Here is a 17,010-nt window from a genome sequence, read left to right on the forward strand (position 1 = left end):
TAAACTTATTAGGTGTGACAGGAAATCCCATTATAAATCACCAAGTTACTCAAGTCACCATTACTTAAATAAAAAATAGTTTAAAGGTTTTATCGAAGAAATTTTTGTATATCCCTAGTTGCACGTGGATATGTGATTATATGGACTCTTTAAATATTTGTCAAAATACTTGAATTATGCAGGTTGAAATTCTGGCGTAAGTCAGACTTCAGATGTCACACAGGATGCTAAGACATTTGATCCAACATTCAAGCAGCAAGGTATAGACGTAGTAATCAGAAAAAACAATAAACAACACAAGAATTGTTAATCCAGTTCGGTGAAATCACACCTACTTTGGGGGCATACCAAGCCAGGAAGAAGATTCACTATCAGTAGTACTTTTTAATGTAAACAACCTCCGGTTTACAGGTAAATAACCTCCGGTCTACCTAGTCCCTACCCAATGACATCTTTATCTTAGAATCCCCCATCCAAGACATGAGAACCTCTGCTCACTCCCAACCATCGCAATGGTGTTGTATAGTTTCCAGTCCCAGGAACTGTATCAACGACTTAATATCCTTCTCTCCTTCTATTGTTTCCATTCTTCAGATTCCTATCTTGAAGTTGCTTCAAAGCTTCCTTCAAGAACAATATTCCTCTTGCCTACAGGCTTTGAGGATCACAATGGTAACCTTCCCACCGGCCGGGAGGTTCACCTGACCTAGCCCTAATGATTACATCGTTTCTATTATCGGCTGGTCTATTTTTCTAGGTTACAATGCTTCTATTTATATTATATTTATAACCTATTCCCAACTGGATTTGGGCTTCTAATCGCAGCTTAATTCTTGTTACAAATCAATAACACTTGTTGCTAAAAATTAGGTCTTCAATCAAATCTCTCTAAATTGCATCCAATTATAGAAAGTCTTGTATTCTTCTTGATTCTCTTCGACCTTTAAATTTGCGCCTTTAACGATTGCATAATATTCCCTGAATATTTTGCATTATTCAAAACAGACTGAATCGTTCAATTCAGCAGGCATGATGACTTGTGCTTCTTCAAATGACATGTTGTTCCATATGTTGAAAATCTTCAACTCAACATGTTATGACATCTTGTAGGACATCTTTTGTACTTGTTCAATAGCAAATATGTCCTATCTTTTCTTTCATATTATTTGTTTTACAAAAATCTGCCAATCATAAAATACAGAACTAACACAGGTTCTCATGGGAAACCATTAAAGAGTGCACGTAGACTCACGTTGTAACACCCCAACTTTAGTAATTTATTTTGATTTAATTTTAATTGTGTATTTATTTAATTATTATGTGTGGATGCTTAAATAAATGTGTGTGAGAGTGACAATGTGTGACCTTATGGTAGTATGTGAGAATAATTAGATATAGATAGAATAAATTAGAATTATTTTATTTAATTAAATTAATGATTTGATTTTATTATTTAAATAAAATAAATAGAAAATAGAGGTGGTAGAGATATTGAGGGTAAAGTGAGGATTAGAGAGAAAATTATGGGTAAAATAAAAATAGTCCAATGAGAGGAGATTAGGTTTTTAGAGAAAAAGATAATCAGAATTAGAAGGTAAATAGTCCTAATCGCCTTCCCAATCTTGAATTACTTCTTTTTAAGTTCTCGTTTAAAACCACTTTTCGAATATAAACCACCCCATTTTAATTACTTAATTTTACAGTTAATTTTCTTGTTAAAATCTAATCCACGTGAAGACGAATATTTTATTATTACTTCTAAATTATCGATACACTTTTTGAGAAGTCATCAACCAATTACGATTGAAGCGTGTTCACAAAGTGTGGGATCTGCTTTAAAAGAGCTGCTTACACCATCCTGCAGAGAGTGATAAAATCCTTTGTGTTCACAATGTCTCATGGTTAGAAAATTAATTATTGACATTGCACAAAACTTTACTGAATACTTAACTCGTCGAGAAAGCCAAAGCGAAAGTATATTTTACAAGGATATGTATCTTTGGTGTCATGGGTGGAAATTGTAACAGCCCGATTTTATTAGATATTTTATTTATTAGCTTATTTTTGTTTTATTAATTATTTGTTTATTTAATTATTATGTGGTATTACTAATTAATTGAAATATCTAATTATAGGCATATTTGTGTGTTATGGCTTAATTAGATTATTAGTAGTATACTATGTATTGGGCCTAATTAATAATTGGATGGGTGGGTAATAACATAACTAAGCCCATTAAGAGAAAGATAGTAAGAAGAGGAAAACTAGGGTTTTAGAGATAACACAATTTGGAGAAAAGAAGAGAAAGAAGAGAAGAGAAGAGAAAGAAGAGAAGAGGAATTGTAGATTTCTTGAAGAGGGTGGATTTAAGAGTTAGAGGTAAGGGTTTGAATCCAAGTTCTTATAGACTATATGATTGGGTAATGTGTTTTGTTGTGATTATCTCTTCATCTTTGCAATTTCATGAACACATAGAAAAGTTAGGGTTTATGTTATTTTCTATGGATTTACATAATTAAACATGATTTTGATGATATATGTTGTTCAATAATGATGAATACTGGTTGTATTTGATGTTTATTGATGTTTGGAAGTGATTTGGAGTGGTGGGTGTGTGATTTCGCAGTTCTGTATGTTGCTGAGTTTTTCTGCATAATCGCACGGCCGCTAAGCGGGGACTCTGGCCGCTAAGCGGAGCTGTGAAGACTGAAAGTTACTGTAAAGCCCGCTAGATGGCCGCTGAGCGGACCCTGCTGTAGGCAGAATTTTCCAAACTTTAAAATGTCATAACTTTTGATCCGTAACTCCTTTTTAGGTGCCGTTTGAAGCATATTGAAGCTTAAATAATTGTCTATATGATAGAATAGGATGGATTGGAACTTGTTTGATTAATTATGATGATAATTGAGAATAACATTTACCTATATGTGTATGTTATGGATGAATTGTGCATGATCAATGTTCATGGATGTATTATGTGATATGATAATCGTGAATTATGTGATTGAATTATAAATGCTAGTTGATGTGGAATAGTTTAAATTGGATGTTAATATATCGATAACATGTGATTACTTATGTGTGTATTATGAATTAAGACTTGTGGTTAATATTCATATATGTGTTAAGTGATGTGATATCCATGATATGTTGGAATGAATATAAATATACATTTATATGTACTATTTAAATGTATCTTGTTGATAATGATCATTTAAATGTGTATGTATCGAGATGTGGATTGAATAATTGATAATGCTATACTTGAATACATGTGATTGATTGTTGTGTGTTAGTTGATGCATTGTTTGGAAGAGAAGTCATGTTGTGTAATGTTGTGCAAAGTTGTAAAGATGTGATTGTGTAGTTTAAGAGATAGAGAGATTGTCTTAAATGCATGAGTCTTGTTTTGTTGCACACGTACACAAGCATGAGTCTTTGAAAGTGGCAATGTTGGGTAATCTCACGAAGGTTATTTACTTGTCCCAAACCTAACGAGTATGGTGTTTGAAAGCTTAACGAGTATGGGGCTTTGAGGTGGTTATCTTGTCCGTAGAGAGTGGCAATCGGCATGACCGGCAATCACACTTGAGTCGCACGTGTCGGTGTGAAATGTCATTGTTGGTGTGATTTATGTGATATGAATTATGTGGAATGATGTTGATGGACATGCATACATGTGGATTTGGTGATTCATTTGATATGAATTGTTGTTGTGTTATGAATGTGATATATGTGACTTGGAACACATGTGATATAGATGTGAATTTATATGTATTAATGATATATGTATATATATATATATATATATATATGTGGATATGTGAATCATGCTTGATCACTTAGAATTGAATGAGCTATGTTGTATGACATGAACATGTGAATTTTGATTAATTGCATATGATGCATGTTTATGGGAAGAGTGATGAATTCTTGAAATGTATTCTTATTGTATTTTACATTTCCCATTATTATGTTTTCTATAAGAAGTTGAATTCTCACCCTTCTGTTTGAATGTTATCCTTTGTTGGTAACATCCAGGTTTCGTGGATAGTGACGCTTCGAAGGAGGCTTAGCGTCGAGATTTAGATCTCTAGTAGGGTGTCGTGACTAAGTAGTCACTTTTGCTCTGGTCATATGTAACACATGGGAGTTGGGTTTTATGTTTTTATGACTCAATATTATGAGATATTTGTTTACTCATATTGTATTCGTATTTGAATATGTTATTTTGGTTAATGTGTGGCCTTGAGCCAAGATGTTGAGACATGGTGGATGATGTATGGAAATCATCCTATTTTACCATTTATTTGATGAGATGATTATTCCGTTGTGGTTTGCATGTTGTTTTAAAATCCCGTGTTATTTGGAAATGACCATTGCATGTTTAAAGATAAAATATTTGTTCTATTTTGAAATATGTGTAACGCCCTCGTGAGATGCATGCTTTCTTTACTCTGATTTACGCAAATATATGCCTAATTTGTTTAGTATAGAATTGGGGGTGTTACATAGTGGTATCAGAGCACGGTCGGTCAGTTGGCCAGGTCATTTATGTTTTCCTATCCTTTTGTATTGGATTTGTGTGCCTGACACGATCGATACTGTTTGTTTGTCGGTCGTTGGATGTCTTAGGACAATGGCTGCAGGAAGGAATGTTGACATTAATGTTGAGGCAATGATGAGGTAGACTGGTGCGATTGGACTAGTGCCGCAAGAGAATGTCGGTTTTGGAGGGAAGGATGAGTTCTATGCTTTTGGAGACTTCCTAAGGTGCAATCCGCCGACGTTTGAAGGAAAGTTTGGACCGGACAGAGCACATGCATGGATTAGAGAAATAGAAAAGATTTTTTCAAATCATGATTTGTACGGATGTACAGAAGGTGCAGTTGGGTACTCACATGCTGACGAAAGGAGCTGACGATTGGTGGAGCAATACTGTGCGGAGATTTGAAAGAGAAGGTATTGAAGTCACTTGGAATCTTTTTCGTGATACATTTTTGGAAAACTATTTTCCAGAAGATGTACGTGAAAATAAAGAAGTGGAGTTTATAAAGTTGAAACGAGAAAGAGAACAATCCAGTGGGAGACCTTATGATGTCAAGAGGAAACAATCTGGTTTTGGCAAGAAGCTAAGTGGGGGAGGGACTCCTACTCCACTTAAGTGTTTCAGATGTGGTGTTGAAGGTCATCGTGCTGCTGAGTGTAAGAAAGAGGTTGCTACTTGTTTCAAGTGTGGCAGGCCATGCCACATAGCTGCTAATTGTGGAGCGGGTTCGAGGGTGACTTGCTACAACTGTGGAGAGCAAGGTCACATTAGTACCAAGTGTGACAAACCGAAGAAGGAACAAGCGAATGGAAAAGTACTTGCGTTGTCTGGTGCTAAGACCACTACTAAGGATAAGCTAATCTGAGGTACGTGCTTTATTATTGATAATGGTGTAACGTATTCATTTATTTCTTTGGATTGTGCTAAGAGAATGAATCTTGTGTTACCTGATATGCATGGAAGTATGGTTATTGATACACCTGCTATGGGTTTTGTTTCTACTTCTTTTGTGTGTTTGAATTGTCTGTTGAGTATCTTTGGTGGAGATTTTGAGAATTGATTTAGTTTGTTTTCGTTAGAGCAAGTTGATGAGAATTTTGGTATAAATTGTTTGGAGTTGAAGCAAGTAATTGTAATCTTAAGAGGAATTTTGGATCTTGGTGTTTTAAGTGATTTCGAGTGCGAGTTCTGAAGGAACACTATTATAGTTTAGTAACTATGGTTTATGTTTCATTATGATTTTCGACTGTCTATTGACAAATTGAGGACTTGATCACCCTTAATCTATTGTTGATAGAAAACGAGATCGTATTGGACGAGATAAACTTCTCTTACTAACTTGGTATTGTGTAAAGCGACTAAGGAGAAGTTGAAGAGTCGAATTGAGGAGTTGTTGAGAAGAGGTTCATTTGTCTAAGTGTATGGTCATAGAGTTTCACTTGTTTTGTCGAGTAAGAAGAAGGAATGTCCTAATGAGGATGTTTTGATTCTAAGAGTGAAGATGATCATGCTGAGCATTTGAGAATTGTGTCGTCGGTGTTGAAAGAGAAGAGGTTGTTTGCTAAGATTTCTAAGTGTGAATTTTGGTTAAAGGAAGTGAGTTTTCTTGGTCATGTGATCTCTAGTGGAGGTATTTCTGTTGACCCGTCGAAGATTGAGGCTATATCTCAATGGGAAGCTCCTAAGTCTGTTTCTGAGATTAGAAGTTTTCTTGGTTTGGCTGGTTATTATAGGAAGTTCATCGAGGGATTTTCTAAGTTATCTTTACCGTTGACGTTGTTGACTAGGAAAGGTCAAGCTTTCATTTGGACTTCTCAATGTGAAGCGAATTTTCAAGAGCTTAAGAGAAGATTGACTTCTGCTTCTATTTTGATTTTGCCGGATCCTTTGGAACCGTTTGTGGTGTATTGTGATGCTTCATTGCTGGGTTTGGGAGGCGTTTTGATGCAAAAAGGGCAAGTGGTAGCTTATGCTTCAAGGCAACTCAAAATTCATGAGAGGAATTATCCAACGCATGATTTAGAGTTGGCCGCCGTTGTGTTTGTTTTGGAACTTTGGAGGCATTATTTGTTTGGATCAATATTTGATGTGTATAGTGATCACAAGAGTTTGAGGTATTTGTTTGATCAAAGAGAGTAGAATATGAGGCGACGAAGATGGTTGGAATTCTTGAAAGATTATGATTTTGGTTTGAATTACCATCCTGGAAAAGCGAATGTTGTAGCCGATGCATTGAGTAGGAGATCATTGCATATGTCTATGTTAATGATTCGAGAGTTGGAATTGTTGGAACAATTTAGATATTTGAGTTTGGTTTGTGAAGCGACGACTACGTGTGTTAAGCTTGGTATGTTGGAGCTTACGAGTGGTATTCTTGATGAGATTAGAGAAGGTCAGAAATCGAATTTGAGATTAGTTGACATTATGACATTGATTAATCAAGGTAAAGGTAATCACTTTCGGATTGACGAGATTAGAGTCCTGAGATGTCGTGATCGAGTTTGTATTACGGAAGTTATGGATTTGAGAAAGAGAATTTTGAATGAAGGACATCGTAATGGTTTGAGTATACATCATAATGCTACTAAAAGGTAACAGGATTTGAGGAAAATGTTCAGTGGTAAAGTATGAAGAGGGATATAGTGAAATTGTGTATTTGAGTTGGACTTGTCAGAAACCATTTAGTTGGTACAACAATTATCTATTCCCGAGTGGAAGAGGAATCGTATTTCTACGGATTTTGTTTCGGGTTTGCCGAGAACGTCGAGTAATTGTGAAGCGATTTGGATTATTATGGATAGACAGACAAATGTGTTCATTTTATTCCGATAAGGATGGATTATTTGATGGAAAGACTTGATAAGTTGTACATCGAGAGGATTGTGTGTTTGCATGGTATTCCGTTAAGTATTGTTTTGGATAAAACTCCGAGGTTTTCTTTTGGATTTTTAAGAGGTTTACGGAGTGATTTGAGATTAGAGGAGAAGATACTTGAAGGTTGAATGAAGGATTTGTACTTGGGGTTAGTGCTTGAAGAGAATTTTCGAGGACGAAAATCTTTTAAGTGGGGGAGAGTTGTAACAGCCCGATTTTATTAGATATTTTATTTATTAGCTTATTTGTGTTTTATTAATTATTTGTTTATTTAATTATTATGTGGTATTACTAATTAATTGAAATATCTAATTATAGGCATATTTGTGTGTTATGGCTTAATTAGGTTATTAGTAGTATACTATGTATTGGGTCTAATTAATAATTGGATGGGTGGGTAATAACATAACTAAGCCCATTAAGAGAAAGATAGTAAGAAGAGGAAAACTAGGGTTTTAGAGATAACACAATTTGGGGAAAAGAAGAGAAATAAGAGAAGAGAAGAGAAAGAAGAGAAGAGGAATTGTAGATTTCTTGAAGAGGGTGGATTTAAGAGTTAGAGGTAAGGGTTTGAATCCAAGTTCTTATAGACTATATGATTGGGTAATGTGTTTTGTTGTGATTATCTCTTCATCTTTGCAATTTCATGAACACATAGAAAAGTTAGGGTTTATGTTATTTTCTATGGATTTACATGATTAAACATGATTTTGATGATATATGTTGTTCAATAATGATGAATACTGGTTGTATTTGATGTTTATTGATGTTTGGAAGTGATTTGGAGTGGTGGGTGTGTGATTTCGCAGTTCTGTATGTTGCTGAGTTTTTCTGCATAATCCCACGGCCGCTAAGCGGGGACTCTGGCCGCTAAGCAGAGCTGCGAAGACTGAAAGTTACTGTAAAGCCCGCTAGATGACCGCTGAGCGGACCCTGCTGTAGGCAGAATTTTCCAAACTTTAAAATGTCATAACTTTTGATCCTTAACTCCTTTTTAAGTGTCGTTTGAAGCATATTGAAGCTTAAATAATTGTCTATATGATAGAATAGGATGGATTGGAACTTGTTTGATTAGTTATGATGATAATTGAGAATAACATTTACCTATATGTGTACGTTATGGATGAATTGTGCATGATCAATGTTCATGGATGTATTATGTGATATGATAACCGTGAATTATGTGATTGAATTCTAAATGCTAGTTGATGTGGAATAGTTTAAATTGGATGGTAATATATCGATAACATGTGATTACTTATGTGTGTATTATGAATTAAGACTTGTGGTTAATATTCATATATGTGTTAAGTGATGTGATATCCATGATATGTTGGAATGAATATAAATATACATTTATATGTACTATTTAAATGTATCTTGTTGATAATGATCATTTAAATGTGTATGTATCGAGATGTGGATTGAATAAATGATAATGCTATACTTGAATACATGTGATTGATTGTTGTGTGTTAGTTGATGCATTGTTTGGAAGAGAAGTCATGTTGTGTAATGTTGTGCAAAGTTGTAAAGATGTGATTGTGTAGTTTAAGAGATTGAGAGATCGTCTTAAATGCATGAGTCTTGTTTTGTTGCACACGTACACAAGCATGAGTCTTTGAAAGTGGCAATGTTGGGTAATCTCGCGAAGGTTATTTACTTGTCCCAAACCTAACGAGTATGGGGTTTGAAAGCTTAACGAGTATGGGGCTTTGAGGTGGTTATCTTGTCCGTAGAGAGTGGCAATCGGCATGACCGGAAATGATAACGGAGGGATCCACATGCATATCGCATTGAGCCACACTTGAGTCGCACGTGTCGGTGTGAAATGTCATTGTTGGTATGATTCATTTGATATGAATTGTTGTTGTGTTATGAATGTGATATATGTGACTTGGAACACATGTGATATAGATGTGAATTTATATGTATTAATGATATATGTATATATATATATATATATATATATATATATATATATATATATATATATATATATATATATATATATATATATATATATATATATATGTGGATATGTGAATCATGCTTGATCACTTGGAATTGAATGAGCTATGTTGTATGACATGAACATGTGAATTTTGATTAATTGCATATGATGCATGTTTATGGGAATAGTGATGAATTCTTGAAATGTATTCTTATTGTATTTTACATTTCCCATTATTATGTTTTCTATAAGAAGTTGAATTCTCACCCTTCTGTTTGAATGTTATCCTTTGTTGGTAACATGCAGGTTTCGTGGATAGTGACGCTTCGAAGGAGGCTTAGCTTCGAGATTTAGATCTCTAGTAGGGTGTCGTGACTAAGTAGTCACTTGTGCTCTGGTCATATGTAACACATGGGAGTTGGGTTTTATGTTTTTATGACTCCATATTATGAGATATTTGTTTACTCATATTGTATTCGTATTTGAATATGTTATTTTGGTTAATGTGTGGCCTTGAGCCAAGATGTTGAGACATGGTGGATGATGTATGGGAATCATCCTATTTTACCATTTATTTGATGAGATGATTATTCCGCTGTGGTTTGCATATTGTTTTAAAATCCCGTGTTATTTGGAAATGACCATTGCATGTTTAAAGATAAAATATTTGTTCTATTTTGAAATATGTGTAACGCCCTCATGAGATGCATGCTTTCTTTACTCTGATTTACGCAAATATATGCTTTATTTGTTTAGTATAGAATTGGGGGTGTTACAGAAACCGCCTTTCCAATTGCCTGGTGGATGAGGTTGTCTATCAGGCGTCTGGTTAGTGTACCTTTATTTGAGAGGGGACATAAGGAAACCAATGTCTTCGTCGATGTCTTGCTCATCCACAAGCGTAGAGGCTTGGCCATATCTAGGCAGCTGCGCTTGCCTATCTCTTATGAATATTCAACTTATTTGTTCATCCCTTATAGTTCTTTACTTTGGGGCTGACATCGGCTTCCTCAAAATTATTGTAGAAAAAGGGATTAGATTTCTGGAGAGCTTCTCCACTACGTCACTTTTTGGGCGGTGAGTGTAGCGTCTGGTTTTCTTCCTTACTATTATATCTTTCACTCAAATTGGTAAAGCCTGGGCATAGGCTTGCTATGCTAGACCTAATGAGGATGTTTCAGGGGGTGTCCACACACGAACGTACTAAAAACTTGGGGGCATTCTCCTCCTGGATGCTCTTTTCGATTGAGGGTACAAGCTCTATTTTTCTACGAGAGCAATCTATCGAATTATCAAAAGGTCCATTGATCTCTTCATTTGTATGCATTCAAATATGATTCCTAAATATTTGATTGCTCGACTGCGCTGAATCGGAAGTTGTTGTAGGAAAACCATCATCTACGAGATATCTCGTAGGCATTTTTCATTGATAGAGACTACGAAAAACACTAATAACTCAGTACTCGAGGTTCCCCTTGTCTTATCCTTTATTGAACAACCTAGTGCAACTCGATCCTTGTTGTGTGGTTTGGGATCACTTATCGTTTGGGAGAGGTGTTCGAAAGAAGAAGCGCTGCCGAATTTAGAGACGATGTGGATCTCAACAGTGGCGATCAAATATGACTAAAAAATTAGAGTATCTAATTGATCTCCTCATCATGATGTGTTAGTCGATTGTCTCATTCTCTCGGTTCTGGTAGAGATCTGACTTTAGATCGAGAATGATCTAGTTGTGGAATTTTCACGGAATTAGGAGTTAATTCTCATAGATGGCGCCATTGTTCCATTTTTAATCAAGAATTAATATATCTATCGATGGTGAGGAATCCTAAATCGGTGGTGCTAATTTTTTAAACGACGACATGAGGCTGAACTGCAAGATTAACACTCAAACGCTCAAGTCAGTTCAGAATTCAAGACGAGTGTAATAAAAATTGGAGATAAAAAGTGTACATTTAATATCATGTGTGAATGCTTTAATACATTGGGTTATTTGGATTGGATTAGTATTAGATTAAGCCTTAGGCGGCTCTGAGTAAATCAGTAAAAATTCACCTTAATGGATCAAAAGTTATATATTTTCCTTTATAAACGAATATATATATATATATATATATATATATATATATATATATATATATATATATATATATATATATATATATATATATATATATAACCCTAAAACTAGCAAAATACTCGTTCGTACGCACAAATAAGTTTATTTGATATGATATAAAATATATTTAGATATGTATCTAAATTTGAAATTAGCTATTAATTTTAAAATGAACAATAATTATATAAACTCAATTGTATTGAAATATAAAGAAAAAAAAGGATCCAGTGAGATGAACAAATTAAGATAATTATTGATTAAAATAAAATACGTATAGTGCTGATAGTGACCCGTGAAATAGAAAGTTTATTTATTTATTTAGAATCAAAGAAGAATATATTAATTCAATAAACACTTAGGTACAAGACGATCGTGCGGATCCAATCCTCAACAAAGACAAAAAAGGAAAACAAATCAACCTCCTATAACATCAACTTTGTTATATGCTCTCTAAGATCTTTCGAATTCCAACCTCTATACACTATATTCTCTATAGTTCTATCAAAAATATTTGTAAGCACATTCTTATTAAAGGTCATATCATTTATGTATAGCCAAATACCATATAGAGCTTATGTAATAGCTAATTTCATAATCCTTACTTTCCAACCTTTCCTTTTTGTGTAGTCCTTAATCCAACTACTTTACTCTAGCCAAGCTTTTGGTTCATGAGCCACCTCTAACCAACTGAGATACCCTTTCATATGTCTTTAGATACACTATAATCAAAGAATAAGTGACTTTCATACTGATAGATTCATCTTTTATATGGCACAAGCAGCAACCACTTTCATGAATCATCACAAAGCGCCTAACCCTATCCTTAGTAGCCAGTTTCCCATGACACATAAGCTAGAGGTTTAGCTGGGCTCTAGGCCTAGCCCTGTTATCTTTGAACAAAAACCTCCATGGCACCCGATTGTTATCATCATTCAGCATACACATCCTTCATAGAGTACTTATTTTTATTCAGAAACTTATCCCAAGTTTGTTGGAATATTCTGACCCGCTCCTTTTGGTTCAGAATATTTTTGATCACCAAGGAACAATTATTCCCAGCTACAACATCCATTACATTTATGCCTTTCAGATAAAACATATGGACCCACTTGACCCAAATATTATCAGACTTCCTACATAGATTCCACAAGCACTTCATCATGGTCACCTGGTTCCAAATTGATAGACTAATAATGTTGAGACCTCCTTATCTGGTAGGGCTGCAAATAGTCTTCCAAGACACTAGACTTTTTCTGCTCACTTCATGACTACCTGTCCAAATAAAGGATCTGGACATTGCATCAATATTCTTGATCACAAACTCTGGGATTGGAAAACACTGCATCCAATACTAGGCTATGGAAAAAGAGATACTCTTAACTAGTTGGATTCTTCTAGCATAACTCAGAAGCCTAGAAGTCCAATGTCGAATCCTTCCCACAATCTTATCAATAAGAGGTAAATAATAGTTAATAGTGAGCTTCTTACTAGTTAGAGAAACCGCTAGGTATCTAATAGATAATTACCCATCTTCAAAAGTAGTTACCTCTTTAAGCACCTTCTTAGTGTCATTATCAATTCCTCCAAAGTAAATTTTGCATTTACTTGGGTTAAAAATCATACGTGTTGAAATAGAAAAATTATGAATAATATCTAACATCATCTCGACAAACTTACTATCACCTCTACAAAATAATAAAACATAATCAACAAAAGTATGGTTAGGGAGCGCAAGTTTTTCACACTTGGCAGGATGATTATAGTTGTTGTCCTTCTGCATCTTGACAAGTAGTTTGTTCATATATTCCATTATAATCACAAAAAGCAAAGGGGATATGGGACCCCCTTGCCTTAACCCTATACAAGCCCGCATTGTATTAGTGATCTCACCATTGATATTAAACACATATGACACATAAGTTACTGCAGACATTACCAATTAGTAAACAAACTTGGTATCCCAAGTTCCTGCAAGATATCCTCCATAAAATGTTTATTTGATACAATATAATCTGAAATGAGTTACTTAATTATAAAATAAAATAATTATATAAACTCGGTTATATTAAACAGTCATACCAAAAGAAAAAAACGATTCGTGAGATAAAGAAAGGAAAAGAAATGAAATTTTGAAATAAATATTTTGTCTTTCAAATCAATGCAAATCAATGCAAATTTTGAAAGAAGCGTTTTGAAATTAAATTAGAAATGTAATGTAATGAGAGATGTAGAAATGTTTTAATTGGAACATTTGTTATTTACTAATTATTATCCTTTTTGTAGTATAATTTTTTAGAAGTGAAAGGGTAAATCAGTAAGTTAAGGCAATTGAATTATTACATATAGATAGTAGATTTGCCATTTACTAATTAGCCCTTTTTGCTTTGGAATTTTTTAAAAGTGAAATGGTAAATTAGTAAGTTAAAGTAATTGAATTATTAAATATAGTAGATGATAAAATAAATTATTAATTTTATTAGAATTAAAAAATATATTATTAATATTTTTAGTGATAATAAATAAATAGAGAAAAATATTAAAATGGAGTTGAAATAGACACTTGGCATGTTAGGAGAAATGGATGAGAGAAATATTGTCATTGAGCTAGTAAGAACATGTCATCATTAAATAGAATAAAGCAAAAGGAGTATTTTGGCAACTTGCCATTTGTCAACATATTAGAGTCCATGCTATTTTAGTTTTAGCTATTATAGGAAAGGTTTCTATTATTAAAAATATTAAATTATTAATTATTATAATTATTATAATATTGTTTAAGTTTTATAATTTAATAATTTATTGGGCCATTAACGTTCAACTTTATTTTGGACTTTTGTATTGAACTTATTACTGTGTCGGTTCAGCTTCCAAGAAACATGCACCAACGCCGAAAAAAGAAGAAACGCGCCTTTGCAACCTTTGTTCCTAAAGAAATCAATGAGTAGATTCATCCCTTTCACTTCCAACCAACCTCGGTTCCTAAAAAATTCAATGCTTTCTCTTTTCCCATTCATGATTCATCTCATATTCAATGTATTAATGTATCTTTTCATCGATTCACTTCTGTTGTTATAAATGGTTTCTCTTTTCCCAAATCTGAGTTAGCACATCATCAATTTCATCTATTGGTTTTCCAGGTAATTATTTGGATGTGTTGTTTATTTGTTGTTGATTTGGGTTAATTCATGATGAATTCATTCATGATGAATTCGTATATATAAATATGTCGAATTTCATCTCTAATTTCATACCGTTTTCCATTTCCATAGCAGTGTTATATTCACAGATTCTCCTCCAAATTTATGTGTCAGGTTTCAACAGCATCACAAACTTCTGCCTATACTCCCTAATAATTTATTCAGGTTGAATCTTACCGCTCTTTTCCTTGATTAGGATGATTTCTTACCACGGGCAGCCATCCCATTGGAAGATATATGGTATGTTATAACATCACATTATTTACTACAAACTCTGTTATTTTAATGTTATAACCTAATGTTGGAGTTTATTGTCATGGTAATTTTAATGTTGTTTTCTTGGATTGTTGAGAGAAAGCCTCTCAGGTATGGCTAAGGATTCCACAAAGAGCTTACGCACAACTTTCACTGTAAAACCAAAGTTTAAACGCAACGTATTCGTTTGATTTTCTAGCATTTGTTTATACGGGTGGTACTTTTGAAATTAAACTTATACAACCTTTTTTTCGTTTGGCATTTCATTTCTTAACATGGTTTCTACGCAGATTCGGAAGGTTTCCTCCAGTTGTGAAAACATCAATGTCAATAGACGGAAGGTTTGAGCATATAGTACTTTCTTGCAATGCTACACCAGATCATGCCATTATTTGGATAAAGAAAGGGCTCAAAGGGCTTTAAATGTACAGAATTAATCAAATTCCATTAGTTCGGCACTCTATTTATTATTTTGATAACATCTTTTCCAATTGCAGTTGATGCTGGAGAAAGATAATACCATGGAAGTACCTGCGTAGAAATTCATGGAGCGCTAGGAAACAATCGCCAGACAAAGCCAAGAGTATAAAGCAACATTATAAAGTGAAAAAAATGTTACATGTTCCACACGCCTTTAATCCACCGTCGCAATACGTAACTTTTGATGATGAGGGAAAGGAGAGTTCAAGAAAGTCAAAGGCCGACTTTTCTGTTAGTTCAACCAATAAGAGTAGGGCGGGCAAAAGCTGGGATGCATTGGTTAAGCGACTTTTTGACAAGGATGAGCATGGCAAGATGATGTTCAAGATATGAATGGTGATCGTGAAATTCATGTATTATTTATGAATTATTGTGTAGAACTTACATTATTCATTGTTTTCATATTTTTGGTAGCTAAAAGAGGAACTAACAGTGTGATGATTGGTGGGCTTTTTAGTGTATAAATTGTTGGGAATCACTTCTCTTATGCTTCATGTATGAAAGGATACTCTTGAAGTAAATGTGTATGAATACACTTTCTCTATTCAGTTTGTGTTAGTTATGTCTATTACAGTTCTTTACAATTGTCTTTTAACTGTTTCAGCTTAACTGGGAAATTCATTCAATAATCATAATACTATTGTTAACCATTCTTAGGTGGGAAACTCTGATAATACTGTGTTTGGTGTAGGGTGGTCAAAAGTGCTCTTGAGTACCTTGCAAAAGATCTCGGAATCGCGCAAAACACCGTGTTACAAGGTTTTATTCTTCTTCTTTTTTATATTTCACTTGAATATGCTTAATGAATTGTTTTCTCATGAGAGTTTTATATCCACAAACAGGGTGGATTGTCAACATGTTACTTGCTGGTGCTACTGTTGATTCGTTTTTGGTTGAACCAGGACTTTTCAATGATGTCGGGTTTCGATGCATTCACAACATTGTCAAGCATGTGTTGGAATGATGCCTTTTCCGCAATGGTCTTCGTCGTGATTTTAAGTCGTCACATGCAATTTAACTTGTGTCTCATCATCGGAGCAAATTACATAATGTCGAGATTATAATTTTAATACACACTATTTCAATTACCTACTAATAAGCATACAGGTTGACATTTTGGTTGTCAAATTGTATTGTTTTAAGAACAATTTTGATTGTCATCATAACTGATAACCATTTCAATCAACACTGTCAGCATGTTTACTTAAGAAAATTATGGTTCAAAATATAAATCTATCCGTTGGTACGACGTGTTTTATTTTGTCATCATATTTCCCCGGCTACCGTTCCCACTGTGAACAGTTTTAGTATAAACAATTCTTCATTAAAACCATTAAATTATAAACATTGCTTCTGGTTAATCACATTTTAAACTAATATATCTTCAAATACAAATAATGCAACATGTTCTTTTGGTAAACATATATTACCAAGATACTGTGTTGATATTATATTTTGTTTTTATTTAAAAAGTATATCTTTCTTTTAAAAATATCAAAATATTTTAGTAAAATAATTTTATTTTAATTATTTATATTTTTATTAGATTTAACAAATAAAAGCGTGTATACCATATCAGTAT

At 33.8% G+C, this 17,010-nt stretch overlaps 1 long non-coding RNA gene across 8 annotated transcripts; it reads left to right on the top strand.

The window, feature by feature from the left end:
• Positions 1-14,327: 14,327 nt before the first annotated feature.
• Positions 14,328-16,783, top strand: LOC131646369 (uncharacterized). Of its 8 annotated transcripts, none has more exons than XR_009297446.1 (5): positions 14,328-14,633; positions 14,808-15,373; positions 15,446-15,764; positions 15,843-16,187; positions 16,271-16,783. It is a non-coding gene; the product is annotated as an uncharacterized LOC131646369 (long non-coding RNA). The 8 variants fall into 8 exon arrangements; XR_009297443.1 differs by having other exon boundaries at positions 14,808-14,933; positions 15,239-15,373; positions 15,446-16,187; XR_009297445.1 differs by adding an exon at positions 14,769-14,807 and having other exon boundaries at positions 14,890-15,373; positions 15,446-16,187; positions 16,271-16,782.
• The last annotated feature ends 227 nt before the right edge of the window (positions 16,784-17,010 follow it).

This window comes from Vicia villosa, linkage group LG2, assembly GCF_029867415.1.
Source record: "Vicia villosa cultivar HV-30 ecotype Madison, WI linkage group LG2, Vvil1.0, whole genome shotgun sequence".
Lineage (NCBI taxonomy): Eukaryota > Viridiplantae > Streptophyta > Magnoliopsida > Fabales > Fabaceae > Vicia > Vicia villosa.